The sequence below is a fragment of the Rhinolophus sinicus genome, chromosome 14 (assembly GCF_057876585.1).
Source record: "Rhinolophus sinicus isolate RSI-liver-muscle chromosome 14, RSI-T2T, whole genome shotgun sequence".
Taxonomy (NCBI): domain Eukaryota; kingdom Metazoa; phylum Chordata; class Mammalia; order Chiroptera; family Rhinolophidae; genus Rhinolophus; species Rhinolophus sinicus.
Window position 1 is genome coordinate 75,744,181 of NC_142514.1, and position 25,140 is coordinate 75,769,320.

The following is a 25,140-nucleotide window of genomic DNA, read 5'->3' on the forward strand; positions in this document are numbered from 1 at the left end:
AATTAAATATGTAACAACTATCCTAATGGTTGTGTTTCAGAATGCCAGCATTTTAGAATCTTAGGTATTCTGAGGGATAACAAATATAAGAACAGAAATCAAAGAATATGACTGCATTAGGTGTGAGAAAAACAAAATATTATTAATATCCTCTATGTGTTTGTATATATATTTATATAGGTCAATATTTTTTAAACTGTTAAGTTTTTAAATATCTTCTATTAATTTATACATACCAGAAAGCCATGCATGTATGGAGAAATCTCTTTGGCTTACAATAAAATGCCACTTCCCCCAACCCATGGAAATTCTTGCACTATTTTCTTGAGTCCAACTGTAAAGTAGATTATGCAAGGAGAAGGTCATAATGAATTTTTACCATTTGTTGAAGAAATGCTAATATTAATCCCTTGTTCGAGGTATTTGTCTTTGTTGAGAGCCAAGAATACATACTGTTTGCAGTGGAGAAACTGTTCATGTAGACATATAAGGGCACCAGTTTATGCAGGAAATTTTAGAAGCATTACTAAAATGACACTTCAATCAGTACTTAACAATGTTGTAAATGCTAGATGGTTCTCAGAGCCTCTTATTTATTTAAACATTTTTTACAACTTTGAAACTATTTTTATACTAGATAAATCTTTTCAAACACTAATCATATTACAAGTAAACATTTAAAAAATCTCTGTATAAAAGCAGATAAAAGCATCCTTGTTCTTTTGTAGTTTGTATTCCAAAGCAATTTTTTTCCGTTTTTTTCTTTCTTTTTTCTTAACTAGATTAGACATCCTGCTAGTTTTACCAGGAAATTTTGACAAACAAATAGAATAATTTGGGTATCTTTTTTCCCCATATCTGAAGCCAGCAAGTTTGAGTTCAGGTAGCTTGCAAGGTTTCAAAGTTATTTGATTGTCATTAATTTGAGGCTAAATATGCGTAATATTCTAGTTTCTGTCATTGACTCTATCGACAGTCGATGATATTGTTAAAAATATTTCCAGTTTTAGAAAATTATCTACAAAATGTCTCTGAGAAGCTATAAAAAAGACATCATGGATATTTATGGAGCTTTGGATATTTTTCTAGGACAAAAAGTTTCCTTTCTTCTGCATTTGTTGTTGACCAGCTTTTCTTGATCACAGAAAGAACATAGGCCTTAATCACACAGCAGAATCCTTGTGCCAGAATCTGTGTGACCTGGAGAGAGCTGCTTAACCTCTCTGAGTCAGATTCCTATAAACTGGAACATTATTTGTGTGTATGATGGGAATAATAATTACTATCTATCTGAATTGTGAGGATGGCTTGGCATAAAAGCAGAAAACCATCCCTTAGAGTAATCAACACATAGTAGGGCCTCATTATCATGATTTAAGTGGCTTGGATAAATTGATGGATCATTTCAGCTTGCTCTTCTAGCTTCTGTCTAGCTGTGACAGGTCTGGTGGCAAGCACTTCATGTTTATTATTTTATTTAATCCTCCCAATAGCCTGATGAGATGGATTTTATTATTATCCCATTTCCCAGCTGAGAAAATTGGAACACAGAGATTGATGGTAGCTTACTCAGCATTTCAGAAAGAAACAGGTAAGAGTGGCATTTTGAGTTCAAGAGGCCTTTTTGTCTGAAACTCAGCCAAAGTTTTCCCTATTAATAGGATCTAGGTGCATTACTATCAGCCTGCAAACATTTATCCACTTTAGCTGTGTGTCTTTTGGCATGAAACGTTAGTGACCAAGTGAAGGATAATAATACTTCTGACACTACTCTGTGGGGCTTGAAATAGACAGACTTTAGGACGTGGAATTTGTTCCCTGAACAGCCAAATAAAAGATATTATAGAATAGTCCAATTGCATTTATTAAACAAGCACTAAAATACAAATTGAACGATAAAAAATAAGTGCCTTTCTATAGCTGGGGGTGTGATTTATTTATACGCAAGGGGGTTTAATTTTCCAATTAATGAGTGGGGCTTATGCACACGATGTCCATTAGTGTTAATGAATAATGTGTGTGCGGCATAATAGATTGTGGTGCTAAACACATGGTGCTCCCTGCCACAAAGCAGATCTGTATGTTATGATTTGAATGTATGATATCATACCTATGAAATCAAGAAAATGAATTAATTACATTTATAAATGTTGATAGAGCAAAAATTTCAAAAGTTAACCAATTCTTTAAGAAACACATAAGGGACAATATTTTACTAGAATAATTGAGCAATAGTTAAAAATCTCAACTTGGTGGAAAAGGTATTTAATTGACAGGAGTGAATCTGAAAACAGAACCTAAAAACACAACTGGAACCCTGAAATTCACAAGTCAACATAGGTCCAATTTAGATCAGAGCAGAGATGTCATTTGATTTTAGGGATGTGGGACTAGCCTTACTGATCTAAATATTCATTTCTGAGACCCTGACATGGCTACAGGAAATAGTTTTTCATTATTTCTTTTCATGGGAAGTTGTATGGAAAATAGAATTAGAAAATGAAAGTAAATTTGGTTTCAGTAACCAACTCTCAGCTGATAAAATGTACCAGGTTTTCAAAATGAGTTACCCAAATTAGGGTTTACTCTGTCTACACGGCATGCCTTCTGACTGAGGCTGCAGGAAATCAAAACTTTTACTCTTTAGTCATTCCCAGTTCCCTGCTGCTGCCATGCAAAGAAAAAAAGGACAGCATCACCAAGCTATGTTCTTGTGGGATTTGTGTTACTTTCTTCCTCTCTTTACTTTGTATTAGGGACGCTCTCACTTTTCTCCAACTTAGGAGACACGTAGGCTGATCAGCGGCAAAGCTTATTTATTGGTGTATACTACATATACAGTTTTTTATGTGTATAGCTGTATCAAAAAGCATACTTAACTTGAAAGGGAGGAAAGGAGAAAATACAGTTACTTAAACTCTGCATTTCTAGAAGACAACTACGGTTCCAGTGACAGCTTCTCAAATGTTATTTGAATTTTCTCCTTGCCAGCATTTGAGTGCTGGCCTTTCCGTACTTAGCAAAGTCTACGCACACAGTGAATGATCCAAAGTTCATGAAAGCGGCTTCTCTTGGGAAGTCAGAAAAATGGAACATTATTATAGAAAAAATGAGAATGACCACCAGGATAATTTTCTTATCCAACATTCTATGGTTAGAAAAACCCAGATTCACTTTTTTGTTTTGATACATTATGCTCTATTATGACTCACTTTTGCTAATTTGTAAAATGGGTACAGGAACATCTGTCTCTGCAATTAGTAGGAATGTTGTATAAGATAAATGAAATATTGTAATATTTAAAAGACAATGGTATTTTTAACAAAGACATGCACTATGAAATATCACTAGTCAGCACTGTTAAAATGATTGCACAAACTATAAAAAGAATATCTTGCTCAAAAGGCCCTATGAGTAAATGCTGGTCTAGAGCATGCAGCTAGTTCTCTCGTCATATTGGCTAGTAGGGGCCTAGCCTTGTCAGTGTCCAATAAGCATATCTTGAATCAAATGGAAGAACTAATGAGTAAATGAATGACTATTTCAATTTTTACTTTAGCATTAAATAAAGACCATGGAAAAGGGATGGTAAATATATAGCATGTGTGCCCCTTGTCTATCCTCCCTTACTAATTGATGATTCTGTCCTGCTGAGACTGAAGGGAAGCTCAGAATCTTTCTCAATACAGGACCCAAGATATCCCTAGCAATGAACTGGAGTTGCATTTTAAAGAAAGTGCATTTGCAATCCTGAAATATTTAGGGAGATTAATACTCAGAAGGGGAGGGTTGATGATAGGCATTACACTTATCTGGGGCCTATTGACCCTGGATGATCATGGATATTTATGTTTAAACATACCAGGACATAGAAGTGTCCAAAGATAGACGTCTTCCCAAAAGCGATGCCACCTTTGTTCCAGAACATTGCAGTGTGTAATGTAGTGTGTGATACGAAGAGAAAGTAGATCAATGAGAAGAGGATTAAACATAGAAATTGTCTATAACTTACATAGCAAAATTATTGGTATTATTGATATTGTTGTAGATAGAAAGGGATAGCATGAGGAAAGAAGGAAAATAAATACCTTCTTACTTTGTCAGGCCCTATGAGAGTACAAAGCAGGGCTGGGCTTGAAATGAAAATCTCCTGATTTCAAGTTATTCAGTTAGATCTGTTCATTCATTCATTCATTCATTCATTCATCAAAAATCAGGGTTTATATATAATTTGTGAAATTGGTATTAGACATGCAAAGATGAAAAAGATGTGGTCCCTGTCCTTAAGGGGGACTCCAAGTCTAGTGAGGAAGGTGGAAGATAAACAGATAATCACAATTGAATGTGGACTTGCTGAGTAGTCCAGATAGTTAGTAAATGTGTTGGCCACTAGGCTACAGTGCTTGTCTCTCTTACACAGCAGAGAACTACAGTTTCATGCTCAAAGACACATTTAATGTACAAAAAAAAAAAAAAAAAAAAAAAAAAAAATCCATTGATATTCAATTGCTAAAAAAAATTGTACTAGTATCTTGCTTTATTGAACTGTATATATACTATGTATAAGATATTTTTTAAATTAAAATAAAATTTACCATGTTTCCTCGAAAATAAGACCTAGCCAGACAATCAGCTCTAATGCGTCTTTTGGAACAAAAATTAATATAAGACTTGGCCTTATTTTACTATTTTTTATTATTTTTTATTTTTACTAGTTTTTACTAATTTTTGCTCCAAAAGATGCATTACAGCTGATTGTCCAGCTAGGTTTTATTTTCGGGGAAACACAATATACCTGAAATTAATTCACACTGCATTATCAGCAATCCATTTAATCATGAATGGTTCAATGCTATGATGACTCTTAAAAACAAACAAACAAAAAAACAAACCAAAAAAAAAACCTAAGGTTTTAGGCTTGTTTTAAAACTAAAACATGGTTTTATGCACTCCTTCAACACATAAGTACTGATCATTTGCTATGACCCAAACACTGGTAGACTTTTAGATGCCTGAGATCTTACAATTAAGTTCACTAACTCATCCTACTAGAAAAAGTGCTACATACCTCATTGCTGAATATCACTACAAAATACTTTCCTTGGAAAGCTAAGCACCGATACCAGTGCTTAGTCCACCCTTCAAAGCAATTTTGGAGCTCTTTTTCTGGAATGATCATCAGAGCTGTCATTGTATTACCCTTGGTGTCCTGAATGTCATTAAAATGTCTCCTTTTCAATATTTCCTTTATCTTCAGGTAAAAAACGAAGTCACTGGGGGCCAGATCAGGTGAGTAGGGAGGGTGTTCCAATACAGTTATTTGTTTACTGGCTAAAAACTCCCTCACAGACAGTGTTGTGAGAGCTGGTGCATTGTTGTGATGCAAAAGCCATGAAGTGTTGGTGAAAATTTCAGGTTGTCTAACTTTTTCACCACTTCCAAATAGTAGACTTGGTTAACTGTTTGTCCAATTGGTACAAATTCATAATGAGTAATCCCTCTGATATCAAAAAAAGGTTAGCAACATCATTGTAACAAGTTCACGAACTTAATTGTCAGAATTTGTATACATATAGTCTAGTAGAAGAAATAAAATCTGTATCCTGGTACATTACTACAGGGAAGAAAGTAAGATGTACCATAAAGAAGTTATGAATCGCTATAGATCAAATGTTTGGTTTCCCCTAAAATTCCTATGTTGAAAACCGAATTCCCAAAGTGATGGTACAAAGATATGGGGCCTTTGGAAGGTGATGAGGTCATGAGGGTGACATGAGGGTGAGGCCTTCCTGACTGGGATTAGTGCCCTTGTGAAAGAGGCCCCAGAGCACTCCTTTGCCCCTTCCACCCTGTGAGGACACAGTGAGAAGTCATCAGCCTGAAACTCAGAATGTGGCCTTTACTAGAACCTCACCATGCGGGCACCTTGGTCTTGGACTCACAGCTTCCAGAACTGTGACAAATTTCTGTTGTTTATAAGCCACCCAGTCTATGATATTTTTGTTTGAAGCAGCCTGAACAGACAGACACAAACACTACTAAAATTCAAGGTAGGGGAGGGGAGATTACTTCTAGCCTTGTGGAACTAGGGTATGGATTGCAGACAGTTCATAATAATGGCATGTGGCTTAGGGCTAAAGTTAAAAAAAACCCACAACAACAACAACAACAAATCTATCTATCTAACTATCTATCTATCTATCTATCTATCTATCTATCTATCTATCTACATGCATAAAATAGTATTTTTTATAGATGTATAGTATATATTCCAAAAAGTATAGTGTACATCTTAAAATTTTTCACAGAACATGTAAAACCCTGTAACTAGCATTCAGATCAAGAACTAGACCATTATCAGTGCTTAGTTTTAGTTTTACATTTAGGTCTATGATACATCCTGAGTTTTTAAAAATAAGGTTGCAGTAGGAGTCAAGAATCATTTTATCCCATATGGTTATTCGATGATTTTAGTACTGTTTATTGAAAACATTTTTCTTTTCTAATCGAAAGGAATGTGGAACATTTGCCAAAAAGAATTGACTACATACATGTAGGTCTATTTCTGCATTCTATTCTGTTCTTAATGGTGCCCTTTGATGAAGAACATAAATTCTCAATTTTAGTATACATATAAATTAAAAATATATTAGTATATATATAAATTAAAAATATATACATAACTTTATGGTTAGTGGTTGTATTTTATTTATGAAATTTTTGCCTGCTCCAAGGTCATGAAGATATTCTTATATATTTTCTTCTAAAACCTTTATTGTTTTTCCTTGTGCATCTAGACCTACAGTTCCTCTGGGTCAGATTTTTATGTTTGAATGATATGAGGTAAGAATAAAGATTTACTTTTTTTCATGGCTGTCTAATTGAACTAGAACCATTTGTAGAAAATTCTATCACTCCCCTCCTGTTTTGCAGTGGGTCGCCACTTTGTCATAAATCAGATGACCTCATATGTAGGTTTCAGTTTCTGGACTTGATTTTGCTCTCTTATGGCAATCTACTCATATACTGTCTTAATTAATATAGCTTATAATAAGTCTTAATGTATGGAGTGTAAGCTAGCTATCCAGCTTCTTGTTCAGGACTGTTTTGGTGATATTTGGCCTTTTGCATTTCCTTATAAATGTTAGATTCATTTGTCAATTTCAATGTATATGCAAAATCTGCTAGGGATTTAATTAGGATTGTGTGCATTTATCGTTAAATTAAATTCATTTATCCTTTCAGCATATCTCTCCTAATAATTTTGTAGTTTTCAAGGCAGAGGTCTTGCAATTTTTTTTTAAGATTTATACCTAGCCTTGGTTTTTAAAAATATTTATGATCATGTTGTCATGTGTTGACTAGACTACAGTCCCTCATAGTAGTGTTTCAATCAAACACTAATCTGGGTCTTGCTGTGAAGGTATTTTGCATATATAATTAGTCACTCTAATCAGAACCTTCAGTAAAGGAGATTGCTCTAGATATTCTGGGTGGGCGAGGCTGACTGAGTTGGAAGGCCTTAAAATCAGGGCTCAGGTTTCCTTTACAGACAGAAGAAATTCTATCTGTGGATGACAGCTTTGGCCCATGCCCATGCTCTGTCATTCTGCTCACGATCCTTCCTGACTGCCTGGCCTGTGGATGTTGGAATTGCTTAGTCAGCCCGCACAACTGTAAGCCCATTTTCTATAATAAATTATCTAGCTACCTAGCTAGCTATCATGTAACTATCTGTTTATCTATGTATATCTATCTCCTACTGGTTCTGCTTTTCTGACCAAAATTCAGACTTTGCTACTGAAAGTGGTTCTAGAAAAACAAAATCTGAAGGATGAATTCTTTGAGTTGGTGCTAGGCAATCCATGGAATGATATAGCAAAAGAATTACTCAAATTATTGCCATTTGATGCCATTAATCAAAAGCCACTACCTGAGATATATTAAAAGACTTTAATCAAGATTACGAGATACTACGGAGCAGAGTCAGATTCAAACTCAGATCTGTCAGACTAAGGTCTTAATAGCTATGCCATGCTGCCTCCCCATTAAAACTCAGGATTTAATTCAACATAAATTAATGTTTTAATCTTCACACCCTATATGATACTATACGTCTAAGCATCTTTTAAATGACTTTTGTTTTCATTTTGGTATTGTTGGGAAGAATATTTGGTTTCAGGGATGTTGGGTATAGGGAGAAATAAGTGATTCCGTTCAAATCTTCATCTACTCATTTCTTAGTGGCTTGTTTTCACTCTCCTGATGTGAAAGGCCATATTAATTCACTTGTATTCAAACGCCAAAGAGACTTAAAAGCCAAAGAGAATGCATTTAAGAACAATTTGCTTGCTGTTTCTAGCAGCCTAATATTTATGAGTCTTCTCTTCTTGGAAGGAAGGATGAGTACTGGCAGCTCTAATGGACTTGATTTCCTTGGTCAGCTCGGGCAGAAAGTATTTGCATAGAGATTTGCAGGAATGATACCTGCTGCATTTTAATTTTTACAGAGATTGAAAGAAAGACTGTGTGAGCTGAATGCACCCCATGTGAACCTTGCAACCCGAATCTCCAAGGGAATCAGGAGCTTAATGATGCCTCAGCCACCGCTGAACAAACACACTCAGAGCAGACTCTGATGGGGGGTGGGTTGAGGGGGGGAAGGGGGAGGCAAGCTGGGCACAGAGCTCGGTCCCCTGGAGGACTGTTTGTCTTTCTAGTTCCTAAGGTATGAGGTATGATGATGTTTGGAGAATCTGTTAAGAAAAGAGCAGCCTAAAGAAAAAAGAGGGAGTAAGAAATGGCAAAACTTTGGGTTCAACATTCTAACTAAATTACAGGGAAAATGTGTGCGAGTAGAGAAAGAAAGAACCAAAGATGTCACCAGGAGGGGCCAGGGAGAGAGACAGCATCCTAAATTCTGCTTTTCTGTTTTGAAAAAAAAAAGATTTCTGGCTCTTTCAATTATGCCTCAGACTTAAACTTGAGGTATTTTCATGGGAGAAACATTTAATTAACTTATGTACAATTTTTGCTGACCTTGGAATTTGCTGAAGGCTGAGAACATTTGTATTTTCATATCTCACACTAATCTGGTGCGATGGAATTATGCCCATTTTCCAGACAAGCTGAGTCCAATGACTTGTCTGAGATCCCCAAGGAGGCCGAGAGATACAGGTCTTGCATATTTCTCAAGTAGTGTCTTGAGAAAATAATGAGTGCTTCTATTTCCATAATATGTTTTTGTGAGTCCCTTCATTTATCTGATCATCAAATAACATTTTGAAGTAGGCAAGGGAAGTGTTATGGTAAATGGGCCTAGATGAGGAAACTGCAGCTTACAGAGTTGGGCAACACTGCAATTCAGCTGTGGAAGCCAGAAGCCTTGGGCCACATCCATCCTATTAATATTCCTTATGTGCTGCCACCTTCACCTCCCCGGCCTTTACACAGCCACTTTCCCTGAATGTCCATCCCTAACTCCAACTCCTGAGCTACTTATGGCTTCACCAGGAGCATGGAGCGAATCCCCTATCCTACAACTGGCAAGCTTTTGGTAGGAGGCTCAAGGTCATAACAGCTGGAGCAATACTTGGGCTGGTACCTGCAGGGCTTACATCGACCTGGAGCTGCTAGAAGAGAGACCTGCAGGATGCCATTCCACTGGGCAGGAAAAGTTATTTTGCAAATAGTATTTGGCAGGTGTGCCCTCCAGATTCACTAGGTGAAAGTCATCCAGCCATCATTGCCTTTGGTTCAGTCATTTCTCAGCTCAAGAGAGGCCTTCTGTTTCCTTCGTTAACAGAGCCACCTGCTAAACAGTCTGCTGTTAAATGAAACATGCATTGCTCTACCACTGGCCTCCTGTGAGGTAATAATAATAGTTCTCATTGATTGAGCGCTTACAAGAAGAGGAAGTGCTTTCTTTATTGATATGGCTTCATTAAAGACCCTAAAGTCATTGCAAAATAACAGAAGGGGAAACGAGGCTGGGCGAGGTAGATGGAGGAGCCTGAAGTTATCCACTTAGCAATGAGCCGGCACAGGGCCTGGATGTGTCATGTAGAAGTGTGCACGTTTGACACTTCTAAATTCCATTTACTTTTAGCCAGGGCGGGGAGGAAGGTCACTTAATACTGTCCTTGGAAACTGGTTTTTGCCCCACGAAAGATGCTACAATTAAACTTTCTCAGGGAAGGATCTAAGTCTTATTTCCTTCTGTTAATTACCTGTGTAGGCAGCCTTCACTTTAATACTGCCTCACACCTGAGACTCTCCCAAGGTTATTAGACTGCACCTTAAGGTGAGGAAAATTCTTTTTAAGCATTAGTGCTTGGTGGACTTCAGCTCAAAGCAGCTGAAACACCTACAGCATGCCTAGCACTGCTCTGGGCGCCAGGAAAATAAAGATAAATTAAAACTGTTCCTATCCTCCAGAAGCTTTTGGCTTTGGAGGAAACATTACATTCCAATGAAGCAGATAGACATTTTTTTAGACAGACACTAATGTGCGGCAATAAATAGAATAAATAAGGCAAATAATAGACAATTATAAATAATTTCACAAATGTGCTGTATAATATAGAGCATTGATCAATCAGAAAAATGTCAGGTAGGATTTGAACAGTACCAAGGAATATTTGATAAGAGTGTTTCCCCTGGAATTAATGACAACTTCTTCTGCGAGTTAGTTTGCTCCAGGATGGCATGTTTAAAAAGTGTCCACATTGTCACTTAATTTAAATATTTTTGATATAAATTTAGGAAGAGGAGCCAATCACACAATTTAATAATTTCTGATAAAATCAGATGAAAATATTATTTCCAACTGTAAGTATTCCACGAATTTATACAAAACATTAATCCTTAAGGGGTGGCTGGTTAGCTCAGTTGCTTGGAGCATGGTGCTGGTAGCACCAAGGTTGCCAGTTCGAAAAAAACATTAATCCTTAGAATAGTTATTGGTGTATACTAAGAATTCACCAAACATTAGATATTATTCTTATCTCTTTGCTAATGCAATTGCTTGTGTTTCAGGTAGTGAGTTCAAACAAATGCCATATAATGCATAATGTTCTGTGACTGAGTTAGATCCCATACAGTATACTTTTCATTGCAAAAAATAATTTTACTTTTTCCATTTTTCTTTTTTGTCAGTAACATCCTTTGGAGGAATGCATAGCTTTGTAGCCCAGCTCAATGACTACACTCCCTCAAGTATTTACCAGTAGTTACTTCACAAATTCATACATTTTTAAAAGAACTGAGATCCTTTTAAGTAATTCAAAAATGTTTTCTAGGTACTTGTTTATATTCAAAGTCTGTTATCTTGCATGAACATTCTCCAGAACTGCACCAGACATTTTTCTTATATTTTGGGTTGTCAATATAAAATGTACTTAAAATTTCCCACAGCGTCAGTTTTCTTTGTAAGTTTTTCAACACATTTCATATGCTTTGATAACAGATAATGTCTTGTTCTGCAATTACTTTCAAGAAAATGACTTCTATGGTTTTGTACTCATTAAAAATACACTAATAAGCTTGTTGTCACAGGGAACTATCTTTGTGTCAAACTGAATGGAGCATTTAAGGAAACTGTTTACCACGAAAAAGTCTCCATTCCTGAGCGCTACTGACATTAAGTTGTTCAATTACCTGCCCAGGTAGCATTTACAGCAATTGTTGTTTTGCTCAAATGACTTGCATTTTGTGGAAGCTGAGCTATTTGGAGGTCAGACCATTACTTGCAAGGTGAGGGAACATTTTTGAAAAGTTCTTCAACAGTAAGAAAAACATGAACTAAACAAGTAGACGTGGAAGTGTAGAACAAATTGCCTATCATGACAAATTTGGTAATGTTTCCCCGAAAATAAGACCTAGCCGAACAATCAGCTCTAATGCGTCTTTTGGAGCAAAAATTAATACAAGACCAGGTCATATTATATTATATTATATTATATTATATTATATTATATTATATTTTATTTTATTTTATATTATATTATGTTAAAGACCCGGTCTTATAGTAAAATAAGACCAGGTCTTATATTAATATTTGCTCCAAAAGACACATTAGAGCTGAATGTCCGGCTAGGTCTTTTTTTCGGGGAAACACAGTAGCAGTTCATTCCTTGGAAAGGCATTTGTGTGCATGATTTGCATGCCTTTCTGTATACTTAAAACTAATGTTATGAAAGTAGTACATTCTTATAAAAATGGGGAAATTATATTTTTTAGTACTTTTCTTGTTGGATTCTTTTCCAGCAGGTAGAAGCTACCTGTTTATTGAGATTTTTATCCTGTGCTCTGTTTAAAATGTACTTTCTGGTATATTTGTGGATCAGACACTGACAATTACAAGGCACTTAAATTATTATATTCTGATTATCAAAATTCAACCCTTAAAATAGGATACTGAGCTAACACATTCCACATTCTCATCTGGTGATCAATGTATTTATTAATCAGAATCGGTGATGATAAAATAATATATACTTGTCAAAATAAACTTATTAAAAATAGATTAGTTCTAAATAAAATCTTGTATTGACTTGTCATTTGTTTTATTAATAGAAAACTTTACACCTGCTCTCTAATCATCTAATGAAAAAAATACCTCTTTCCCAGACAGATTGAAGTTCAATGATTAGTATAATTCCTCTACATATGTGGGAGAGAGGATACTCACTCATCAGCATGCCTTACTTTAAAAAAATACAAAGAGGAGAGCAGCCATGGAAAACAATTGATATTCCCTCACAGGTTGGAGTTGATATGCAAATGGATAAACACAAAGTTTCCATTCTGAGTAAGCTATATAGAATCACACCAGCAGGAGTTTGATACTGTATTTCGTTCTGTTTTAGTTCTGTTGTCATTTCAGAAGCTGTGAAACTAAGAATCTCTATGAGATGCCTTAAGAGATTGAAAACCCCGCAGAGAACTATGTAACAATTAATAATCATACAAATAGTAAACAATAAAGCACGCAACAATACAAGGAGGGTGTTACAAAATGGATTTACAAATTTGGGGTGGTATTAGTTTAATATGACTGTTATTCACTATGATTAATTAACATAGTGCTTACAGATCTTTTTAGATAGTGTATCAATTGAACTGATCTACAGAGCTAATTAGGTAATAGTTTTTGTTTTCAATTGAGCTCTGTCTTATTTAATATCTTCCCAGAAGTCTGATACATATTGGAATCCATTTTTTGGAGAGGGGGGGGTTAATGCTATTTCTAAAGATCCCTCAATAAAATTTAAGTACAGAAAAATTCCTAATTTATGTAGCTCTATTTTTGGCAAATTGCTGCACTGAATTTTAGAATAGTAGAAAAATAATCAGGAGTGAGTAAACAGAGATTCAAGGTCATCATTTTACCAAACAGAAACAGGCAGATCAGTTCCTGCCCCATCTTCTGAGGAGCAGTCATCCTTTCCCCCACAGCTTCACCCACCATCCCCCCAGTAGGAGGTGAACAGCCTCTCTGTCTTTAGGACCAGTCCTGAGTTTAGAAAGGCAGGGTTCTATTATTTTAGATTTAAGAAACCTAAAATTTACACTTGCTGTTAGTCTCACTCTAACCTGGACCCAGTCATGACAATGGATTTCTGGTTAGCTCTGGGTACTTAAGTCTCACCTTGCAAAATAATTCCTATTTTTCCGGACTATTAAAGAGATGGGTCCTGGTAGCTATATAACCCAGAAGCAGAATACCAACATATGGAAAGGGAGGTGTAAAATATAGCAGGAGAAGAACCCAGTAGTTCTCCCGGACTTTTCCTGGGCCCTTATCTTAGGACATCTTTGTGCTCACCATGTCTTTATCCCCAGGGAATGAATCTGGTCCCAGGTCCTGACTTCCAGGTAGTGTCCTTATTTTGTAGTTAATCTGACCCTGCTCATCTGATTAAAGACAAAGCAAGTACCAGGGTCTGGCTTTCTGTCTAGTTCTTATTCCATTACATTATATTGTACAGCCATCTGAACAAAAACCCACACAGGACTTCACTCTAGTCCCATGTATCTGCCTTTTAGCTTTTTGGTTTCTCTTACTCTGTTGAACCTGATGATGCAGCAAAATGAAGTTTTGTTTACATACCTTAGAAAATAAATCGTGATAATAAGATGGTTAGTGATGGGCTGTTCACTAAAAGAGACACATTCAAGCAGGAATGATTTGATGAGATTCAACTCAATTTAGGAAGCAGTGCCCTGAGCCATCTGCCATGGTCTTAAATTGGCCATTGCAGTGTCAAAATTCACAAGATTACAGGGCCTTTTCAAGGGCAGAAAATGGGGAGTGGGAGGGAAGTGAGAGGAAGCTTGCTGGGGAAGCCTTTCCTTTTACTAAGAAAGAAAAATCTTTAAGTGAAGTGGTTAGTCCACTTCCTTTGTGCTTGTGTATGTGAGAAATCCCAAGCAGACATTCTCTTAAGTTCATCGGCCTGATCAGGATCCTGGGGGTACTGGTCACGTGGCCAGCCCTAGCTCTAAAGGAGGCTAGAAAGTCGCTATCCTGATTTTTGTCTTTATGGTAAGAGGCAAGCAAGAGAAAGGAGAGTTAGGAATGATTGTGTCTGCCACAAATTATGTTCTTATTTTTCTGTTTACTCAGCCTTCAAAACAGGTACTCTGAAGTTTTAGCTCTTAATCATTAGTTCATCCTATTTATTCACTTATGCTCTTGGCTATATTTTTCTGTGCATGCATTTTGTTCCTTAGTAATTCTCCATCACCAGTTTGATAAAAGTCGAAGTTCCTGAGCATAAAGGGGCTGAGACCCTTTATGCTCAGCCCCTGCTCTCCTTTCCAGCTACCTGAACTTCCATTTTCTTAAAGACACTGCTGTTCAGGATCACTTCCGGCGCCAGGTAGATTGTCAGGATGAAGTTCTACTCCTTAGTGACCTCGGACCATGGCAAAAACCACCAAGACCACGTTCGTGCCCCCTTGCGCATGCGCGGGAAGATCTCGTGGTCCCAGTTCCCCAAGGAGCTGCGGCAGAAGTACAACGTCCGCTCCATGTCCATCCACAGGACATTGAGGTCCAGGTGGTTTGAGGACACTACAAGGATCAGCAAATAGGCAAGGTAGTCCAGGTGTACAGAAAAAAATATGTCATTTACATCAAGCGGTACAGCGTGAAGAGGCTAAAGGCACAACTGCCCAGTGGGCATTCACCCAAGCAAGCGAGGTGGTTCTCACCAGGCTGAAACTGGAGAAAGACTGGGAAAAAAAATTCTTGAATGCAAAGCCAAATCTCGACAAGTTGGAAAAGAGAAAGGCAAACTGTGGGGACTGAGTCCCAGAGAGCAGTTTCTCTGCCTCATGTGGAAAGGTGCTGGCTCAGGTAGTAGATGGCTATCAGCTGTCACCGGTTACCCATTAGCCAGTGATATAACTGCTGCGGCTGAGCTAGCAGGCACAGATTGCAGCTAGCAAGTCAGGGTTGGTTTATTGGCAGAGAAAAGCAGATTGCGCATCGTGTGGAGCCTGCTTCCTGTGTCTCCAACCCAGCTGCCAGCAAGACCATAATGGTATGACTCCCCTACCTATGGCTCCGTGGGTGTTCCTTTTTGGCCTCACCATATCCTGCGTTCTTGTGCGGGGCGCGCGATCAGAGTCCCTCCATGACACAAAACTAAGGGATAACTTATCAAGAAAATGCAGGAATGAAAATGCAGGTTGTGCAACCATAGTTTAACTGTAGTTTTTAGCCTAGTGTGTAGTCCTTTGAAACTTTTCAAGATATCTCTGGAATATTTCATTTTCTTTCTGTTTGTTATTGATATGTAGCTCTGTAAATCTACTTTTGCTGTTTGATTAATTTACGAATAAAAATTGTTTTTTTAAATTAAAAAATTGTCTAATTGAAAAAAAAGAACAACAAAAACAAGACACCATGGGGATTCTCTTATTGTTTTCCAGAAGTGGCATACTGTGTAATGCCCATGTTGCCGCAAGTAAGTAGTATTTTACTCATTAATCAAAATCATCTCAGTCAATATCTCTTCTGGGAAGCTTCCCAAGGGCCATCCTGATTCGTGGTGATCATGCTGCGTCTGAACGGTTTTCTTTTACGACTGTCTGTTCCTACACTCCAGGATTGCTTGATCTGATGGGACAGGGTAAGCATTCAATAAGTGCAATGGAGACTATGAGAAGCCTGAGGGAAAGAACCATCTTTTAGTATTTCCTTGTTTTTCCCCCATAAGAGCCTAACACAGTTAATAATTAGTGACTCAAGATAGTTTGTTAGAACAAACGAATTTGATTAGTTGATTAACCAAAGGAGCAAACAGTGTTTTTTAACCGTATAATATTGATCAAGATTAATACTGTTGTTAGTCCATCGTTTTGTTCATTATATAAGATACCAAATGCCCTGTGCAATTTAGTGAGCATAATAACTCTTTTCCTATTCTGCTCTCCCAAGTGTGTGCCTGTGTGTGTGTCTGTGTGACTTACTTTTCTTTGTTTTTCTTTCTTCACGTCTAATTTCCCCACCATCAATAATGGTAGTTTCATATCCCTTATTGTTCATCTGTTCATATCTGGTTAACATTATCACCTGGTATAAAACTCGTCTCTGCCTTAGTGAAATGGGCAACCTTTACATGCAAAAGCTAGGAAAAGTCTAAATATTCTAGCATGGAAGTCACTTAATATTCATAGCAGGCAGATTTTGTGCACAATGCCATGAAGCTTGATTAATCAAGGCATGAAGAATTATTATTTTCCCACAGAAAATAATCTGAAGACTATTAGTTCTCTTACAGAGTTCTCATTCTATTAAAAAATGACAATACTGAATTCACATTGCTTAATACATGCTAATATAGGTCTCAGAAAATTCTCTGAGTTGTTTTATGCTTTGCCATAAGATTTGAGCATCGACAGAGTATCTATAGAAGTTGATGGACAAACTAGCCATCATAGAGTAGTAGTGAGATAAGGCACAGTCCTTGCTCATAAGGAGCTTTCACTTTACCTGGGGTTGAAGACCACAAATGACTAATTATACCACAAGACAGCATTATTTTAGGGCAATAATAAAGGTGTAAACAAAACATTATAAGAGTAGAAAAATGGTTTAATTTGGATGACAGAGACATCAGAAAAAGCTTCATGAGGAGAAATTGGTGTGGAGACTTCAGAAATGAGCAGGATCTTGCTAGAGAAAGAGGAAAGGGGCTCATTTTCATCACCTGCTCTTTCTTTAACCTGTGTGCTTACAGTGATTTCCACCTCATTCTTCCTCCTTTATGTGCCTCGTAACTTCCTCAGAAAAGACTATGATACGATTGGCTAGCGGGGAAACTCTATGACTATATTTGTGTGTAACTTGTGTGGAAGCCACTTGGAAGGTCGTACGATTATAAGGTACTATTGTTTTGTGTTCTGTTTGTAAAGGGCAGGCAGGGACCTTCTTGATTTGAATGAGAAGCAGACACCTTGAAAGGAGTGTCTCAGGCTGGACAGCCAGAAACCAGAGTCAAATGCAGATGGGTGCAGGATGTTTCTCTTGGCCTTACCCATGAAATTAATCAAGTATTGGAAAGGTGGTTCCCTTTGGAAGGTGTCGGCACTCTCCCCACACAGGCAGATTGGGCATGGGGAGTTAGGAAAGCCAGGTGACTGAACAGAGAGGTTGTAGGGAATCGTTGGTGCTCTGAATGAGCAAGGCCTTGATGTGAGCCAGGTGTACTGCCTAAGGCCGTGCACACCTGGGTTTGGTTTCCAGCTCTGTCATTTACCAATGGTTGACCTTGGGCAAGTTGCTAAATCTCTCTGAGTCTCACTGTACCACTTACAAAGCATGAATAATAAAATCTTTATGTGATTGATGTGAGGATAAAGTGAAATAACTCTCAGACATTTAAAGCTTCTAGACATAGAGTCATAGAGTTTTAGTTTCCTTTCTTCCTTCCCTTTCATATTTTCCTCTATTTCCCTTGCCAGCACTGTACTTTAATATAGAATAGACTTGAGTATTCCAGTCAGTATCAGCTATGCTAAGAGACACTAAGAAAAGATGTTTTACCCATGCATGACCCAGAATATTAAAGGGAGAGCACAGCATTCCTGGGGGTCAGCATGGAGGTGAGTATGGTAACCAAAAGGAGAGAACCTCGCAGAGACAAAACTCTGGTCCGGGGTGGTGAGGGAGAATCGATACTCTGAGCAGCCAACCTTCCTTACTAGGAGACTATCAGCCAGTGCTAAATTTTAATGACTTTGAATTTTACCAAGGGATAAGATAGATACCCAATAGCTTTGTCTAAAATTAAATGAACATATAGCTTCTCCTAGTGGCATTTTGTAATGAAAAATTTTGCCCCATGTAAAAGTAATTTTAAGACTTCATAGGCAGTTTGGGAAGATTTTGGGGGAAAGGGGAGGATGAGAACAGGCCTGGGTGACAGAGACATTTACTCTAGGTCACTGGACTCAGAAGTTACATATCTACTTTACCTAAGTATAAGTGGCTCTACCGTAGTGAGGCAGAAGCCTAGAAATTCCAGTTTTTAAATTGCTCAGCCTCCTTTGATAAGCCATGGTGAATGATATACACTAAATTTCTCTCACTTAGCTAATTTGAGGTTTTTGTTTTGCTTTTCAGCCTGGCCCTATAATATCCTGGCGGGCATCATTATCAGTCAGTATTCTATCCTTCTTTACTTAGGTCTGCAAATGAAAAATGAAAAAGAGAACTGAGGCCAAAATGCTAATTGGCATGAATAGATGAAATGAAAGTAGATTTTAGCCCAAATGATCTAGAGTGTTGTGTCAATTCTCCATCTTCTTTAACCCAATGGAGTAAAGCTGTCTCCCTAACAGGAAACTAAGGTTCAAGATGGAGCAAATCCTAGTTTTGAACTTGAAATATGAAAATCATGGAAACTTAGGGAGGGAAAGTCGCGTTAAAATTCAACTTCTATTTGATACGCATACCTTCCATTTTAATGTAAAGTACTATCTATGTTTGTGATCTTGCAAGCAGTGTAAGCATTTCTAAATAGTTAGACATAGGTGGTCTGAAAATGTTTGTGAGGGAAGTACTTTAAGTTCTATAAATGGTACTAGGGGATATGTGACAAATCTAATGAGTTGGAGTTAGGAGGCCAACTGATTTGCAGTTATGCATGCATTACCCTCAAAGTGAATATCATCTGGAGTGCTGAGTATATTTGGGTCTTATCCCTTTTGTGATCCTCACCAATGATGGTGTGAGACAGATAAAAAGATAGTATTGAGAGGAGTGACAAGAGACAAATATGTAGAAATACTATAGCTTTTTGGTATTAATAGTGCTGTTCACAGGCCATTTTCTACACAAAGGATTTACTCAACTCAACAATAGTTTCAGAAGAATTCTAGTCTCATTAACATTAAAGCTATTTGCCTCATAAATGAATGTCTTGAGATAAAAATTAGATAAGTTTTAAAAGCTGGAGATTTTTCTGTAACAGACACAATGATTTTTTCAAGTTCATGGTTACATGGTGGTCACTGTGCATCACATTGCAAGTTGGCTGAACAAAATCTTATAAACAACGTCAACATCATCTTTGTATGCTGAGCCACGCTAATCACATCATGCCCTGATATGTTGAACATTTTTAATGTTCTCTTCTGAGTTCAATATCCTTTTTGCCTTCCCTTCCTTTTATAATATACATGTATAAGTTGTCAAAAGCTTTCTCATTCTGTTATTCATTATATTTTTTTTTATTAAGTCTTTTGGAAACAAAAACATGCCATTGTTTTCCTGACCAAAACACCAGTTCTACATCTTGGTAGTTACTTCCATCTTTCATGCGGGAGATGGAGTCAGAATGAATGCCTAACCCTGTGTAACGAGAAATGTGTTTATGTGTGTAATCTGATGCACATCTCACAACCAACAAATTAAAAAAAAAAAAATCACGTTTAAAAAATAAAGATAAGACACATATTTTGGTCAGTGCTAGGAATATGAAACTTCACCTATTTCTGTTGACTGAATTGCTTAAAATCTCTGTGAGAAACCTCTGCCCCAGCAAATCCACAGTCCCCAGCGTAGAGGAAATTGTAATGGAAAACCCATGACATTGACTCCTGCTGAGGGGGTTGACTCTAGTAACAAAAAAATGATAGTAAGATATTTAGTATCTCCATTTTGTACTCATGGCTTCTTTTGTTAGGTAACAAACAAGGCAAATTTCTGGATCTATCTCTGAAGGCTGAGTTCTAGAAAGTCATTCAGAATGACACAAGGTAAAAGACAACCCCAGTTTGCACTCAAGGTGATTGGAAACAGAAGAATGAAATTGAATGAATAAACTTGATTGAGTGTTTTTTGTAGTCAAAAAGAGAAGCAATTAATATGAGAGTTGACTTCATGCCAGCTATTAAGTCAAGTTCTTTTCATTCGTTTTGTATAATCTTCACTACAACCAGGAAACTGAGGCAAGGAGAGGTTGCCTAAGGTCACCTAGCTGGCAAGAAGCGGATTGTCCAAGCTGCTGACTTCTTTACTTGGATCAAACTGCCTAAGCACAGTTTGGTGATGGTCTTTATGCAACACCTCACAGTTACACACACGCAGATATATGTTCAGGTAATGTTCTCTGATAACAAAACGTCAGTGAAGTTTCTACTGATTATATCTGCTAAAAGATTAGCATTGAGTGTCAGGGTTTACTCATCAAAGATGCCAGTGAGCATGAGATAGGAGAACATCACCAGTTGAGCAAAGCAGCAAATGAACATGGTGAGGCTGATAGAAGAGGTGTACGAGTATGTTGGTGTGTACTGTCAGAAAGTCAAAAATTCACCAGCACCTTCCTAGTGGGCTCCACCAATTTGAGTGTCTTCCAGTAACATCTGCAGATCACTGTATTCCAATTTTCATTTCTTTTTAGCAGTTCATGGCACAGTAATTGAAATACCCTCATTAATTCCAGACTAGTTTACCATTACTTCACAGAGTTTTTCCTTGTCCTATTTGATATTTCCTAATTAACCATATGAGTATGCAGTTTATATATAGCTCTTCATATTTACTCCATAGCATAACTTAATAGAACACTATTATTTTCAGATATATTCCTCCCTGTCTACCATGCGAAACAAACAAAAATCAAAAGAGGAAAAATGTGCCCGGCTCTGTGATTACTTTCATTAGCAGTGAATCAGTCTGCTTCTGTGTGATTGAGAGGCAAGCCATCCCTGGTACACCTCTCATTTACTCCCAGGAAACAGTCCCAGTTGTCTAAGAGTCGACACCTTCTGACAGGCACCATCTGGCCAGCCATTCATTAACTCCTACAATGATGCTCGTGAATTTGCCTCTCTATCAATGACCAGTGACACCGTGGAGAGCTGATGTGGCTTACAGCAAATATTGTTTCCCTGTTTGGATGACCAGCCATCACCAAGCGTGAGTCCTACAGGCAATGTCCTACCTGGAATGTAGGTTTGTTATATAACTAACTTTAATACTTGAGGTCATTTTGGAAATTTAAAGTTGAAGATTACACATAGCAAAAGAATAAAGGTTTTAAATAGTAAGTAGGTCAAAAATTATGAAAGATTTTTTGTTTGGCTTGAGGATGGAAAACAACGTAGAAAGTTTTTTGGGAGTAATTTTTTTGAGGAATGATTAATGAATACGTGATATGATCTGGATTCATTTGTTGGCTTATGTCTGAAAATCCCTTCGGCTTTCTTGTTGTGTTAATTACTTTTATTATTCAATCAGTTTCTCTTGCTTCACAGCCCTATGCTCAGAGGTCACATGGAGAAAGAAGAGAGAATGTAAAGACAATGCAAGAATTTAAGTAATTTGTACTATTTCTATTTCTATGGCCCTGGACTGCCACTTTTGAATATTTCTTCTTTTTGGTTTTATCAATTGACAATGGGACAAAAGTCCCAAGCCAGCTCTCCCAATTTCACGTAGTTTCTAAAAGGCACAGTTTCTATAATATCAAATAAGGTGATGCATGTGAAAAAAAACACTCTTTCACTGAGCATCTATTTTGAGTTCTGCAATATAACAGATGTGGGGATACCAAAATACAAGACATTAAACTATTCACAAGGAGCTTGCAGTCCAGTGGTGAGATGGACACAAAAACAAACAAAACAATGTGACGGACCATTAAGAGCTCTAAAATCAAGGTCTAGGGAGCCGGATAACACCAGATGGTAATACTAGAGGAGTCCTGTAGAGGGCGCAAGGTATTCTGGGCAGAGGAGCCAGCATGTGGAAAAACAGAGGTGAGAGGTATTATGGTCTTTTTGAAACCTTTAAATAATTAAAACAGGTGAAACTTTGGGCAGAGAAAATGGTCAGACCTGACATATAAGAGTCATTCGTTATAACCAGGAAACTGAGGCAAGGAGAGGTTAAGCAACTTCCCTGAGTTCACAGAGCTGACAAGGAGTGGAGTGGTTCATAACCAGTTTTTGTTTGTCATGGAAAGCCACGTAGGCAATGGGAAAGTGTTGCAGTTTTAAACCGGGGAATGAGATGATTGGAGATGCCTTGAGGGCCTCCATCAGGGGAGGACAAAGCAATGATTAGAGGAGACGAAGCCCAGATGTCCAAAGCTCAGTATAGAGTCTACAGAGGTAGCACCTGCTAGAGATGATGAGAAAGGACTAGAACAGTGACAGGGAAGGTAAAGAGTGGAACCATCAGAGAAATCAAGGTGTGGAACGGCAAGGCTTGTGGTCATCAGAATTAAATTAATCCAGAAGATCCAGTGCCAGAGAAATGTTCCAACCTGTCTTAGGCTCATGTGTTTCAGGTTCTTTTTTCCTTTCTTTTTCTTTTCTTTGTAGTTTTCCTATAAGGAAGATCTTACCTGTTTTGTAAGAGTTATTTGATCCACCACAAGACTTGGCAGGATTCTTCTGAAATTTTCTGATGCCAAGAGTGTTCTCAATAACCTCACATTTCTAGAGTAATTCTTCTCTTAAACTTTGAGCTCTATGAAGGCATGAAGCAGATCTGCTGACCTCCTGTTGTATCCCCAATACATGTTTGCCACAAAATTGATGCTAACTACTTGTTGAATGCATTGATGATAAATTCTGCAGTGCCAGGCAAACAAGATGCCCTGAGAGTTCAGAAGGGTAGGTAGATCTAGACAGTAAAGTGAAAAAGTTCCGTCAATATAAGCACGCTCAGTAATGGTAACAACAACAACAATAATAATGGGAAACATTTGTTGAGTTCTTTTAAGTACCACACACTGTGACAAATGTACTTTGTATTCATTATCTGATTTAATTCTTATAGCAGCCCTTTGTGGGTACTGTTTTTATTCCCATGTTGCAGATAAGAAAAATGAACCTTAGAAATTGCATGTTTAGTGAATGGCAAAGCCTGGGAGTTAATCTGGGGTTATAATTTAGGGGCAAAAAAACCCTGTCTAAACCAACTCTTGAACCATGCAAATTCTGTCAAAAGCGACAATTGAAATAGGTTAATCCTTTCTCTCCTCCTTATATTTCTGTCTTTCATTCCTGGGTTGTTCCACATCACTTCTCAATTCATATGCCTAGATTTTACAGGCATGAATACTATCTACCCTCTGCATTCCCCATTCCTCCTCTCCTCCCATCCTAAATGATGACACGTAGTCGTGGCATTGAAGTGAATGGACTGAGTGGTTAGATATATGGGTCTCCGTCCCAGTGGCACAATGGACTTCCACATTTTCCACTCCAGCCTCTCTCTTGTGTGAAGTCTGAGTCTTCATTGATCTTCCATTGCATCTCTCAGTCTCCTCACCTTTAATTCCCCGTCCACCATCCCTACAGGTCCGTGGCTAAAGGTGTGATATGTATGAGGCTTGTATGTGAAGTCAGATAACAACAGATGAGAACAGGAGCCATCAAGGAAAATCAGTTCTTTGAGGGTGGGACTAGGTGTTATTTACCTCCCATCTGCATCACCTAGTCTGCTTCTTGGCACCTAGAAGCACTTGATAAATGTTTGCCAATCTTAAGTATGGATGTGACCCATCTCACTAGAAAACTCTCTGCTCCTTTTATTTTTTGTGCAATATACAGAACTCTTTTTCAAAAATATATTTTTAACACAGTATTGATTTAACACAGTAATATCAGTACATTTAACGCAGACCTATGTGCATCTTTTCCTTCCTTTGTGATTTATCTCCTTCCTAATGAATTTATTTATTATAAACGGTACTATTGCAAAAACAAACCTCTTGTACGTTTATCAATGCAGATATGGGTGTTTGTCCACCCTTTGGGTCGCAGACGAATAGCTGTACATATCATGTACCTTCCACTGTAAACTATCCTCTTCAATACTGCACTACAGGTTCCCCCGCTATCCAAAATGGAAAGTTCCTATGAAATCTTTCATAAGCTGAAATGGCCTACAGCAAAGAAGCCATAACCTTAGGACACATCTTCCTAATGGATGCACAGAAAAGATCGAGATAAAGCACAAATGCATCACTGATAACCACAAACAGTTCAGAGCTCTGGTGGCCTGATGCTGAGATGCTGAGTGTGGGTCCCTAGGAAGGAATTTGGGGGCCCACTCTCACTGCTCTGCATGCACCGCTGCCTCTGTAACAGCTCACTGCAAAACAAATGGTGAACAGTACTTTAGCTTTTTGACTGTTTTTCATATCCTCTTCATATTTCTTTTGGTTAGCAAAATCAGGTACTAATGTAGGTCTTTTGTAATAGCAAAGTGGCATAATAGGACTTTTTTAAAGGCGGGGATACCTGTATACATTAAATTGATTGCAGATTTTGGTAATGTGCTCCAATTTCACTACTACTGTGGCTAGTCTTTAAAAAAAAAGAAAGAAAAACTTGCACTCTGAATTCAGGAATGTCTCTTATTTGTAATATCAATTCCCCTTGTGCCTTGGACTTTGTTTTTTTCCATTTCACCTCCAAAATTACATTGAAAACATCTGCTAAGGACTTATTTAAACAGCTAGTTAATGCTTTATAAAGCTCAGAGGTGCGCCCATCTGTTCCAGGAGCATTTTCTTTTCTCAAGAGCTCTATCTTATTTTCTACCTGTCTGACAGCTGGTTGTGCCTCAAACTTCTTAATTTCTCTTTCTGTCAGTCGTATAGA